General features: G+C 40.8%; 1 protein-coding gene across 1 annotated transcript in view; it reads right to left on the minus strand.

Moving 5' to 3' along the window:
* CFTR (cystic fibrosis transmembrane conductance regulator (ATP-binding cassette sub-family C, member 7)) overlaps positions 1–12,250 on the minus strand; it is a 125,428-nt gene that overhangs the window by 84,357 nt on the left and 28,821 nt on the right. The gene's annotated exons all lie outside the window — the stretch shown is intronic.

Genomic DNA, 12,250 nt, shown 5'->3' on the forward strand with positions numbered 1-12,250 from the left:
CCCAAGTGAACAGTTATACCACACTCACTGCAAAGAGAATGTGTTCTAAGAAATTAGAAGATTATCCTTCATTTCTGCGATCATATTATGGTTTCAGATGAACCATATGGGCTTTATCTCAGTCTTTGACACCACTGTAGCTGAGAAATAACACGCGATTCATGGTACGTTCCAGCAAGGCAGCTAGGAGAGTCCACTTTGGAGAGTCATTGGTAAAACATCCGTAAACTTTACTGCTCCTGGAAATTGGGGCCAATGTTTTCGGGGATGTAGTAAGATAGATTAGAAGAAAACTTCTGAATTTAAAATAATACTGTTATGTGAAAGTCTTTCATGGCCACTGCAAATGATAAATCAGGTATTGATTTGTATTTTGCCAGCTCCTGATGGCAGAAAGGACCAGTTGCCACTGGCTTTGTGCACATCTTGTGGAGAAATGGCTAATCCCTGTCCTTTGGGAACAGAAACTCTCATGGACTGGCTTCACCGAAAGTTCCGTACACACAGATATTTTGGCAAAGAAAAAATGAATACAAGTTATGGGACCCTAAACCACTACTGCAGCTAATGCAAGTAAGTGACAGTACTTCCTAAGCAACTTCTTTAATTCCCAACACCGTAGCTAAGTAGTAACCTTGCTGAGCCCCTTAATAATGCTTTGAGACTGCAGTAAGCAATTCCCAACTTGTCTTGACAAAAGAGAAACACTTTATAGTTTCAGGCCTTGTATGTTTTGGGAAAACATTTTTCATTGCGCTGCTTCGCTCCACACATTTGATTTTATACTTTTGATTAGCGCCTACCCTGGCATGTTGCCACTGCCTGAAGTAACAAAACATGACTGCATTTAGAAAGCGAGCAGAGTGGCTGTTTTATCATTTGGGGAAGGCAGCATGCATAGCAGATCTCCTGTACTCCTAGGAACGTCTCTTGTTCTACTCAGTGCTTAACCGGGTGCACTTATCAGTGCCACCTAAATTACGTGATCCCTAAACCACCCTCCTCTCCCAAGTCAACAAGCTTGATACAGACTTAGTGCAGTCCTTGTCCTCATGCCTCTGCTCATCAGGGTAGCTGCAACTATGGTAGATGATGAACTCCTCCAGCCAGCTAAAGAAGCGGTGCTGACACCTTCCCCTGGGGACCTCCTAGTCTGCAGCCAGGTTCCTACTGCAGGCTGCTAGCAGGGCTTGCACAGAGATGTTCGTCTCCCAGCTGCCCTGGCCTTGCTCGGACATCCCACCCTAACTAGATCTAGCCAATTTGAGAGCTGTGCCAAGTGGCTTCGTGTTGGAGTGGTAATCGTGGGAGGAGTTGGTCTGTCATGTGCTGTTTGTCTCAAGGCAGATTTTCAACAGCTGCTTGGGTTGTGCTGTCAAGAACTGTGGGAGACAGTATATATTTTATGAAAAGGAATATACTAGACCTAGAATACAGAAATATCTCCTAAAAACAACCTTTTGCCAGATTCCAATAGCATCCAGTTTACCATTATGCTCCGGATTCTTTGCAACGTTTTGAAATGCAAAATGGCTAAATTTTTATATAAATATATAAATTTATATAAATATATATTTATTTTAACTGGCAATATAATCTGTAGTTATCAATGTTTCTTTATCACCAGGTAACGCAGCTCAGTCAGTTTGTCAATGAATATGGCTCTTCTATTTTTGGCTTAATAGAAAAAATTTGCCAGTGTTAATTCTGAGTTTTTTCTTCTCATGTTTGCTGAGAACAAGAAATTTCTTTTGAAAGAAAGAGCAAGAAGGAAGGGAAACAGATGGGCTTTACAGCATTACGTTAGCAAATGCCACCGGATTACTGGCTGGCATTTAATGAACTCTTTCACAGAGAAACCTGTAGTGCTGTCAGAGTTTTGCCACTAACTAGGAATGTTATTATGGGTACACACACATGAAACCCAGCAGGGGACAAGTTTCAAGGGTGTACAGTAGGAAAGAAGAAAAGAAGGAAAACAAGTTCCACCTCTATTATTGATTGCCTGTAGCCAAAAATACCTTATGAGCTTGATATGTAAATATCATATACATAACATACTGTTTTAACTTCTCTTTTGGTAGATTTCTAATGACTATTTCTTTGTCATTCACTTTAGCAATATATAGATTTCTTGCTACAGCTATTTCTTTCTCCAGCATGTTCAGCCTCATCCCACTCGCGCAAATTGTATGGATAGGACAGCTGTCTTTGGCTTTCCAGAGAGTATTAACACAGACTGGTAACTTGTCAATAGGATTTGACTCTCCCTTAAGACTGCTTTGCATGTCACTGAAGACAGAAAGAGCCTCCGTGTTGCTAAGCTAACCGCCTAGATCTTCCTCCCGGGCGCAGGGATTCCCCAGCTCCACCAGACCCTCTTGGTCAAGAAGCCCAGGGCATTGGGACAGTGACAGAGCAGCGGGGCTGGGCTATCAAAGACCTGCAAAGCAGAGCAGCTCTCCTGCAAGGGTCCCTGATCAAGCTGTTACCATTTCAACAGGTGTCCTGTGCACAACACGGCAATATCTACCGAGCAGCGCAAAGGCAACCATGGCTTCACTTCCTTCTCTCACAAAGCATTGATACCTGTGCGCAATATAGTTAGGCATAGTGCCTGCAGCTCCTAAGGAACTGGACCTAAATCTTGATGGAGACAGAGCAAGAAAAGTGCCTCTGGCTTTATCTTATCCCTTCTTTTAACAGTTAAGGGGGCAGGGAACATAATCAAGCCATGACTATGATGCTTTGGAGCCTAAGTTTTACAAGGTGTTTGCAGAGCCACGAATTCCTACTGACTGCAGGAAAAGACTGAGATACCACGCAGATCTCAGACATTCCCAAAGGGTCAAACCAGAACGGACTCTGTCAGAGGGTCTGCACTCCCATCTTCTCCCAAAAGATATCCATCACTCCGGCAGCAGAACAAATTGTAAATTACTGTTTACTTTATACTGGAGGTGGCAGCTCTACTACACTCGAAACTGTTTCTCCAGAAGAGGGGCTGCACCACCAGCCCTCTTCTCTGAGCTTCCTGCAACGCAGCCGTAAAGGGTGACCCTAGCTCTGCAGGATCCTTGCTGACAGATGGAACAAGTCAGCGTGCCCACGGAGCACAACTGCCAGGCACCATGGCCTAATTCCTGCACCTTTGTTACCCTCAACAGAGTAGGGTTACAGTTGCTTCGTTTCATATGGTAACCTGCTGAAATAGCATGTTACATATTTTGAAAACTATATTAAACCTTTAGCATTTTCCCATTTAAAAACAAACAAATGCAACACACAGAGCTTAGTATTTACACATAATTATTGCAGAGCTTCAACAACAGAAGGTAAATGCAGACCTACTAATTGCTGCTTTTCCCTCCCCCCCCCAGATCACAAAAACTAGGATTTCAGTTTCTTCACTAATAAACTTGCCTGTGAGGTGTTATCTGACATGGAAAATATTTAGCTGCAATATCATCGATTCTGCCACTAGCTGTGAGCCAGCACCATTTTAAGAATAATCAATGTTCTGCTGAAACCCCAGGATTTCAATAGCAAATCTTAATTAGGAATACTCCACAGCAATTCTTGGGGAAGGCTTGCCTTTTTATTCCCAGTTTTTCTGAAGTGACACTTATTTAGACTATTATCTAATCTCAAAATGCTTTTTGAGATTCAGATTTTTAGCAGAAGTTCAGTACTTTTTCCTTACAGTTAATAAGATAGTAAAAGTATTTTGGTTTGCAGAAGTCCCGAGAGATATACTTGAGAGAAAACAAAGCACATGAGTGGTACAAAGATATTTAAGTTGTGTAAGATGCAAGGACAGAATACATTCAATGTATTAAAATCTGTCAGTTGTTTAGATACCAAAGTCAAGTGCAATATATGCCTTAAATATTCCTTTAACAAAGCTATCAAAATAACATAGTAGTGATGATGTGCTATGAACAGGGTTTGCAAGGCTGTTTCAGCATATACCTACAGTGAGACTGGCTAGGAGAGGATGTTTCCTCATCTTCACTCTTGTACTGGTTTTGGCTGGGATAGAGTTAATTTTCTTCATAGTAGCTAGTATGGGGCTGTGTTTTGGATTTAGGATGAGAACAAAGTTGATAACACAGGGATGTTTTAGTTACTGCTGAGCAGTGATTACACAGAGTCAAGGCCTTTTCTGCTTCTCACATCACCCCACCAGCGAGCAGGCTGGGGGTGCACAAGAAGTTGGGAGGGGACACGGCTGGGACAGCTGACCCCAACAACCAAAGGGATATTCCACACCATATGACGTCATGCTCAGCATATAAAGCTGGGGGAAGAAGAAGGAAGGGGGGGACGTTCGGAGTAATGGCGTTTGTCTTCCTAGTAATCGTTATGTGTGATGGAGCCCTGCTTTCCTGGAGATGGCTGAACGCCTGCCTGCCGTTGGGAAGGAGTGAATGAATTCCTTGTTTTGCTTTGCTTGCGTGCGCGGCTTTTGCTTTGCCTATTAAACTGTCTTTATCTCAACCCACGAGTTTTCTCTCTTTTACTCTTCTGATTCTCTTCCAGGGTGGAGGAAGCAAGCGGCTGGGTGGTGCTTAGTTGCTGGCTGGGGTTAAACCACGACAACTCTTTTTCTCAGTTATATATCCCATAGCAAGAAAAAGAGAAAGAGATTTCTTTCTCCTAGTGCTTTGAAAGACCAAGGAACATTGCAGAAAGTTTTCATCAGCAAAACTATTGCAGAGCTGTGCTATTCATGTTTGAACCGAATTTTAAAATCCTCCCAGATATGTCACTAACGTGACAGCAACAATTTCACCCAATTTAGCACTCCACTGTCTTAGCCATGCATTTATAGATACATTTCATACCAAATTAGCATACAGTTGCACATCAGGTGCAATGGCCCTTTCCAAATCTGTGATTTATTCCAACCCCAGTGACTGACATGTGATCAGGTATAAACACCTTCACAAACTGGTGAACACATTTGTGGCAGTTCAAACAGGGGAAGGGGAGGGTAGGAAGACATTTTTTTTTTAATTTAAATACCAAATATCAAAATGTAAATTGCCACTACAGTAATATAGAATTAATCCTGATTTAGGGGCTGCTTCTCTTACTACTTGCTCTTTGCCATCTTCTCTGTATCCTGGTATTTGATGCTGCTACTCCTCAGCCTGACCCTTGCAAGTTAATGAGAAAATGTGTCATATCTTCTGATTTCCAAAACAATCTTGGGCTTTGAGCAAAGCAACATTGGTACAATTTTTTGGTTTTGTTTTCTTTGTATTTGTTACCTCCAGAGAAATAAAAGCATCCCAGATTTTATAGATTAATCTTAAACTGAGTTAAGTTGAAACAAGTTAAAGTGAAATATCAGATTGACTCCAATACAATAAAGGTTCACATCCTTTATTTTAAAAGTTGAAAAGAAAGTTTATAAAAAGGTAAATGTAAACATTAATACATGGGAATATACCTGAAATGAAGTACCTTTCCCAGCTGTCACTTAGGATTTTCTCCTAAGGCACAACCTTGCCCATGGAGTCAAGGCATTAGTATTGCAGCAGGCCACCCCAAGCACTGCCTTTCAGGATCGATCCCCTCTCCCGCCTACCCTCTCCTGAAGGAAGGATGCTTACCCATATCTGACAGGCAGGAGGGTTCTGGTTGCAAGGGAAAAACAGTGCTGTTTCAAAATATGTCTTAAAAGCCTACCTATTCTCTCCTAATTTTGGGAGCTTCATGACAATGTAGCCTTGGTTTAGCTACTTGCTGACTGTGAAAATGCTCATGCAGATCCTTTTGCTTATATGAGAGGGAGTGATATGTAAACACAGCCTGTGAGTTCTTGCTCGTCTCACCCAGGCATACCCCCTCTCTCATGGAAGGCAGTTAAACTGCATCTACAAGTTTACATTGCAAAATTTTGCAATGTGTATCACTAAAGTCTTGTTATATGCTACAGTTTAATTTGACCTTTGACTTATTTATTTTAGAGGACATAATGTGACATGTTACTACCCAGATGTCAGGTTGGCACCATCCTGCCCCCCACAACCACTATACCAACATACATATGCTGCAAAGCAGGGGGGATGAAGAAAAAAAAAACAAACAAACAAGATAACAGCAACCTGTAGAACTCTCCTGCAATAAGTCACACTATTGTCACCAGTTTGAAAACTAGCATATTCAAAAAAATTAGATATTCAGAGACTGAGACTCTTTTGTATGAAAGAGGTGATAATTGTTCGCTGTAGAAATATTCTGAAGTAACTTTGTCACACCAGAAATACCCTTGTGCGATTAAAGTCCTGGACAGGAGATCTCAGGCAGTCTGCACTGACTCCACCACATGCTCCCAGGACAAATCACAATCCTTGTACACCCCACTTTCTTCTCTACAGAACTAATAAGGAAACTTCTTTTTAGCCCGTCCTTTGTGCTATCTACTTAGACTTTAAGACCTTCAAAACAGACTTCCTTATCAAATATTTTCCAGTGCCTAGTACAGTAGACTTCAAATTTCTGTTAGGGCATTTAGAAGTCTCTATAATACAGATAATAAAACTACTTTCCATGTCATCGCCTACAGTATTAAAAAAGAATTCAAGGATTTGGATGGATGATTTTCTATCCCACCAAAATCAAATAAGCATGGAGGAGAATAAAAAGAGACAGACAGGTCTGCAAATCTTTCAAATGCTTGATCATTTCCTTTTGAATATCAAGATGGTAAGTCTTCCTCCTGCAGGAGGAAAAGAAGCTTTACACATATTTCAGAAACTCAGATGCAACTTGTTACAGGCAACTGTGCTTTAGAGGTATAAAGCAGCCAGAGAAGGGCACTGTGCTACGCAGGGTTTGCACTTCTGCTCATTAGACCAAAGATGCGGTATCAGGCTGATCCAAGGACACAATTTAGCCTTATTATTAGAGAAGGTATTCCTGTGGCTGAAATTATTTCAGAGAAGGAGGCTCAGCATCCTTTCTCCAGTTCACGTCAAGTTTCATATTTTACCTTGGAAATATTAATAGAAGTAAAATTTTCAAAAGGAGTCCAAAACTTGCACACATATCTCTGAACCATCTGGGGGCTGACTTGCCGAAGTACCAAAAGCTTGCCGTTTCAAACAGGTCTGAAGGGCTGGCAGACCAGCGGGTCTCCAAGGACCACCCGTGGCAACAGCCACATGACCAGGCAGCTTCACAGGGCCATATCTGTGGTGCGGCTGCATCTGTGCTTGGTTAGCACTAACAGCCAGGACTGATGATTACCTGGGATCAGGGAAAGGCCAGTCCTCAGGACTAGATCCATAAAGGGCCTTAAGAACATACTGTAAGAAATTTGCCTTGTGTAAGTGTCTAAGCCAGCTGTCCCAACTGCGCCATCACACTGTGCAATTCAATCCACCTGCTCATAGCTGCCAACATACACAGAGGAAAGATGAGCAAGATGCTACAGCTAGGTATTGACAGGGGATGCTCCAAATATATGTTGGATATTACAATTTCCAGACACCTGCCCTCTGGAGTGAAATTTATAGACATGAATTAGGTCTTTAAGCTTCCTATACAATACCTGGGATTTTTAGGAACTCAAGACAGTTTCAGGGGAAGTTTTGAGGACAAATGGGCACATTAAATCCCAAACTTCTCCAGGAAAATAGGCACAATAATCCTTCTCTATTCAGGAATCAAAATCTTAAGTACCCTCTTCGTATTAAATCCTGAGATACATAGTTTGAGGGTAGAGCAGGGACTGCCTAGGACAGGTCTGGCTTTAGTTCCTTTCTCTGAAGGGATTCAAACGAATTCTCATGAGAATGTCTTTCCAAACCAGATATTATCTTAGTCAAGGCACTCTCAAAATTGCAATTAAGACTGAATTAAGCTAGAAAGAGTGAAGTAATAACCACGACTGTAGCTCATGGGCTAGGTACTTTCAAAACTTAAGTAAGTCCTGGATTCTGTTATCTACCCTAAAGGCTTCATAAAAAGTGGCCTCGGAACAGAAATCAGGACTTGCAAACAAGTTTCTTACCCAGTAGACTACAGAGTCACTCTTGCTCTTATGCTTTAAAAAGATTAGCTGAGCCGGAGATAGAGAACTAAAACACCCTAAAACACCTTCACTACCATACACTGGTAACACTGGCCCTACTTCCTAGAAGAGGTGAGGTGTAGAATTGAATTCCTTTTCCTACTGCTCCTAGCACAGACACGGCAGAAGAAGGAATCCAAAATTTATCCCCTACATGCTAAATTGTTCTTGGAACCACTGGACAGCTGTATAAAAAGGTGGCAGGTTACTCCTTCTCTGGTTTGGAAAAAAAGAAGCAACTAGAGCAGGTCTGATGGACTGAGCCCACTAGAAGACATAGCACAAAAGCTGACTTAATTGGTATTTCTCATCTGGATTTAATAATGAATCAGGCACTGAACTACCCGGTCCTGTCAAGACAGTTGTCACCTTTGGTACATAGCAAAGCAAAAGTGTATGCTTAGAGAGTTGGACAGGAGCACAAGGATTGCCTTTTGTGAACTTGTATTTAAATATCTAAATTTTCATGAAAAAAAAAAAAAAATCAGAATTGTCCCAAAGTTGCAGCTGTTTCTGAAACTCCAGCAATAACTCAGTGTTCCAGTACCCAGCTAAAAATTAATCAATTTATTAACTTGCCTTAATAAAACCATAACAATACTTGCTGATCTCAGTTATCTACAATAAAAACTAGGTGATTGCAAAGTACTCTGATATTGTTTGCTACAAAAGGCATGGCCTTGACCCTGCAAAACTCCAAGAACATACGTAACTGTTATAAAGACAAAAGTGAAGCTTCACAATGAATATGAAGTTAAGTATATGACCATCTGACTGCTTCTGCAAAAAACTGTTTTCTTTAAACAAGATTAAAAGTTGCCAGAGCACAATAAATGTCTTGCATGTGGTTGGGAACAAAAGGGGTCAACTCTGAAAATGTAATAAGGAAAATAAAACAAAACACAAAGGAAACCCTGAAACCCCGAACACTTACTATCTAGTGTTTTATAATGGAAGACCTCAAACTAGTCTTCACACCTCATTTCTTACCCACCAAAACTCAGTTTCTAAACAAAAATTGTTCACATTTTAGGATGAAAGTTGATTTATAATGTCTAAATACTTTCTGTCATGACCACCCCAAGCAATTCTCTTTTTTTGCCCCATCAGTGTCGTTAATCTTAGAAATCCAACAAAAAGGTAACATTTTCCCTAAGACACTACTCCTTGTATACACGTGACAGTTTCTCACTTTTTGGCATAAAGAATTAAGAAAAAATGTACATACAATACTGAAACATGCCTAAATTATTCATTTATGAGCAAGGAGCTCCGTTCTGACTTTAACACATTTAAACCTATCCCTCCAGCCCAAACAGGGCACATTATGAAGCAATAAAACCTTGCCAATAGGTTTACAGACATCAGTATCAAGATACTGGTAACAGCTTGTACAGTATTAAATAATAATACTACATTTACCAGCAAGATTTCCTGAATAACAACAACTAATACTTTAGCATGACTTCTGCTAACACGACCTTCAACTTACTGCATTATATTCAGATTGGTACTTTCCACATAATTGCACAGGAGCCTCCTATAAAAGTTACTTCACTGAAGCATTCTGCAATGTTGTACTTGAAAGCAACTATTTCATCATCATTGGAAAAAGCAACCTTTTTCCATACACACCTTTTTGGTTTGTATTTTTTTTAAAAAGAAAGAATTGACTACTTATTTCAGACATAATGTCCTGGAGCTGCGTCTCACATGTTTTCATGGAAGTAAAGCATGTACTAAAATGTAGACATGTCCTAGAGTACTTTACTAAATACGATCAGTATCAGAAACCAATGATGAGTGCAAATTCAGTTAAAACACTAACAGACTATTCGGACATCTTAGAAAACCTTGTTCCAATCTCACTCATTAATCACTACTTTGTGGATGTTTCCAGTTGAGTGGACAGGTCTCTTGTTACTGGTATGTAGCAAGTGCTTCTGACTTTGTAAAACTCATCACAAATAATATACCTCAAAGTATTGTGAAATTCTTATACCTTGAGGAATCTTTGCTCTGTGATAACTTAGCTTTTAATAATCTTTAGCATTGATCTTGATCTACTTTTGATGAGACAGAAACCGATGGAGTCCTTGAAGACTGAAGGGATGCATTTTAAAACAAGCTAACATGTTTCATCGCTGTAAATAATGTATGTTTTTACAATGCTTATTTATTTATTTTTAAGAGAAAGACATCCTTTCTGCCAATTTGGATGCAATGCATTTTCTTATCTTGTGGCTTTCACATTTGTGACCTTTTCAATTATTTCATATAATGTTTGTGAAGAAACAAACACATTCACAGTGTATGTGGTAAAACCCAAGTAAGCAGAGACTGTCATTCACAGAAACATCATTCCGAAGGTATTAGAACCATATGAAATACTTTATAGATGTATACATACAATTTTGGCTGTTCTTACCCAGTGAACTGAGTGTTTACATTAATAGCCTCATTTTTCTAGGAAACAATGTTACTATGAAGTTTTGTAAAGAAATTTCTCTGCTCTAGTCAATATTCATCATAAACATCTCTTTAATTTTATATACTTAATTATTAGCACTCCAGTTACAGTCAGATAGCTGGTACAACATAATATATCATGCATGATAAGCATGATTCAAACATCATTTAAGTGACTTAAAGACTTTGATTTTAAAGGATCAGGTCAGACCCAAGGGTGGTTAATTATGCACTTAATGAGCATGAGCTGCATCTGGTTTCAGCCACAGGAACTTTAACTAAGGTAGGAGTCAGAAGTATATCTGATTTATCTTACTGGGGTTTTTCTTGACACCTTCAGCGTTACAGGTTCTAAAAGAGCACTACTCTGATAGAAGCTTTCCAATTAAATAAAATTAAATAGAACAAGTGCTCCTCGAGCAATGAAGTTAATATGCAGCCTTATTTCCTACAGATTTGTATCTTATACTTGACAGGAGCACTGACTGAAGCTTCTTCTATGAAGAATTTGTAAAGTTTACACTCCCATCATCCACACTCCCTGGCTCTAACAGCATTTGAGAGCAGGTACGGCTTCTTTCCCATTGCAGCACCACTGGAGGACACCTCTAGGATCCTCACCTTTACCTGGATGTTTGTAAAACTTTAGGAACAGGTTACATTTGGGATCCTTCCCCACTATCACTTCTGGCCAAAATGAGCCAAAGTGGGGGAAGCAGGCAAACAGGGTGATTCATGCAGACCCACTTCCCTTAAGAAACTTTTAAAAAAGGTTCAGGCCAACCTGCTGAAAAGGAAAGCTATCCCAAAAGGATTAAAAAGTGAGCTAAAAGCCTCCAGTTGCTCAGGCAGAGACCTCGTGCCAATGTTATGGTTTTACATCATGTGTTCCCATTTCAGTCACCATGTTCATATCTTACACAAGATTTCCTCCCTCCCCTCCCTGCCGTGTGAAAGACCCTCAAGAAACAAAAGAGGGGAACCAGCACCCTGGCGAAAATGATGGCATGTGGGCCGAAGCCAGAAATATTATTTGCTCTTTCCAGTTGGCAATGTCATTTCTAGCAATGTCACGTAAAACTTGTTCAGCCTTCTATATTGTCTTATGAAGTACGTTGTGCCCAGGCGTTGGTATTGGCTCCTTCTTCTCTTTTTATTTGAAGTTGTGAGAAAGAAAAGGTGCCAGGGACTTTGCCTGTAAGGGAACACTTTCAAGGCTTACAGGGAACTGTCTCCACTAAGATCTTGTATTACGCTCGCACACTGAGCAAATGCTAAACACCCAAAAAGCCAAACAGAAGGAATCCTTGCTCTGAGAGCATTTCCCCCCTGCTCCCCCACACCCCGCCATGTTCTCACAGTTTACAGTGAAATAACAGATTAACCAGTTGAGCAATTTACCAAAGGTTGCTCAAATTATGTCATAAATTCATCTGTCTGGGTCCAGCAAGGTTTATGACACCTGACAGACAAAGCCCATTCCTGGTGCTAAAACCCCAGCAACAGTAACAACAAAAAAAAAGAGAGATCTCATCATTCAGCAACAAGCAAGACTCCCACCGCTCTCCACACAGACCTTTCCAGTGTTAACTGGCGCCCAGTGCTCGGCCCCCTTCTTCGCCGACATGGGGGGAGAGGAGCCCCCGCGGAGCCCCCCGCCCCGCCGCTGCCCGCCCCTGCCCGCTGCCCCGGGCC

This window comes from Pygoscelis adeliae, unplaced genomic scaffold (genome assembly GCF_000699105.1).
Source record: "Pygoscelis adeliae isolate BGI_AS28 unplaced genomic scaffold, ASM69910v1 Scaffold24, whole genome shotgun sequence".
NCBI classification, from domain to species: Eukaryota; Metazoa; Chordata; class Aves; order Sphenisciformes; family Spheniscidae; genus Pygoscelis; species Pygoscelis adeliae.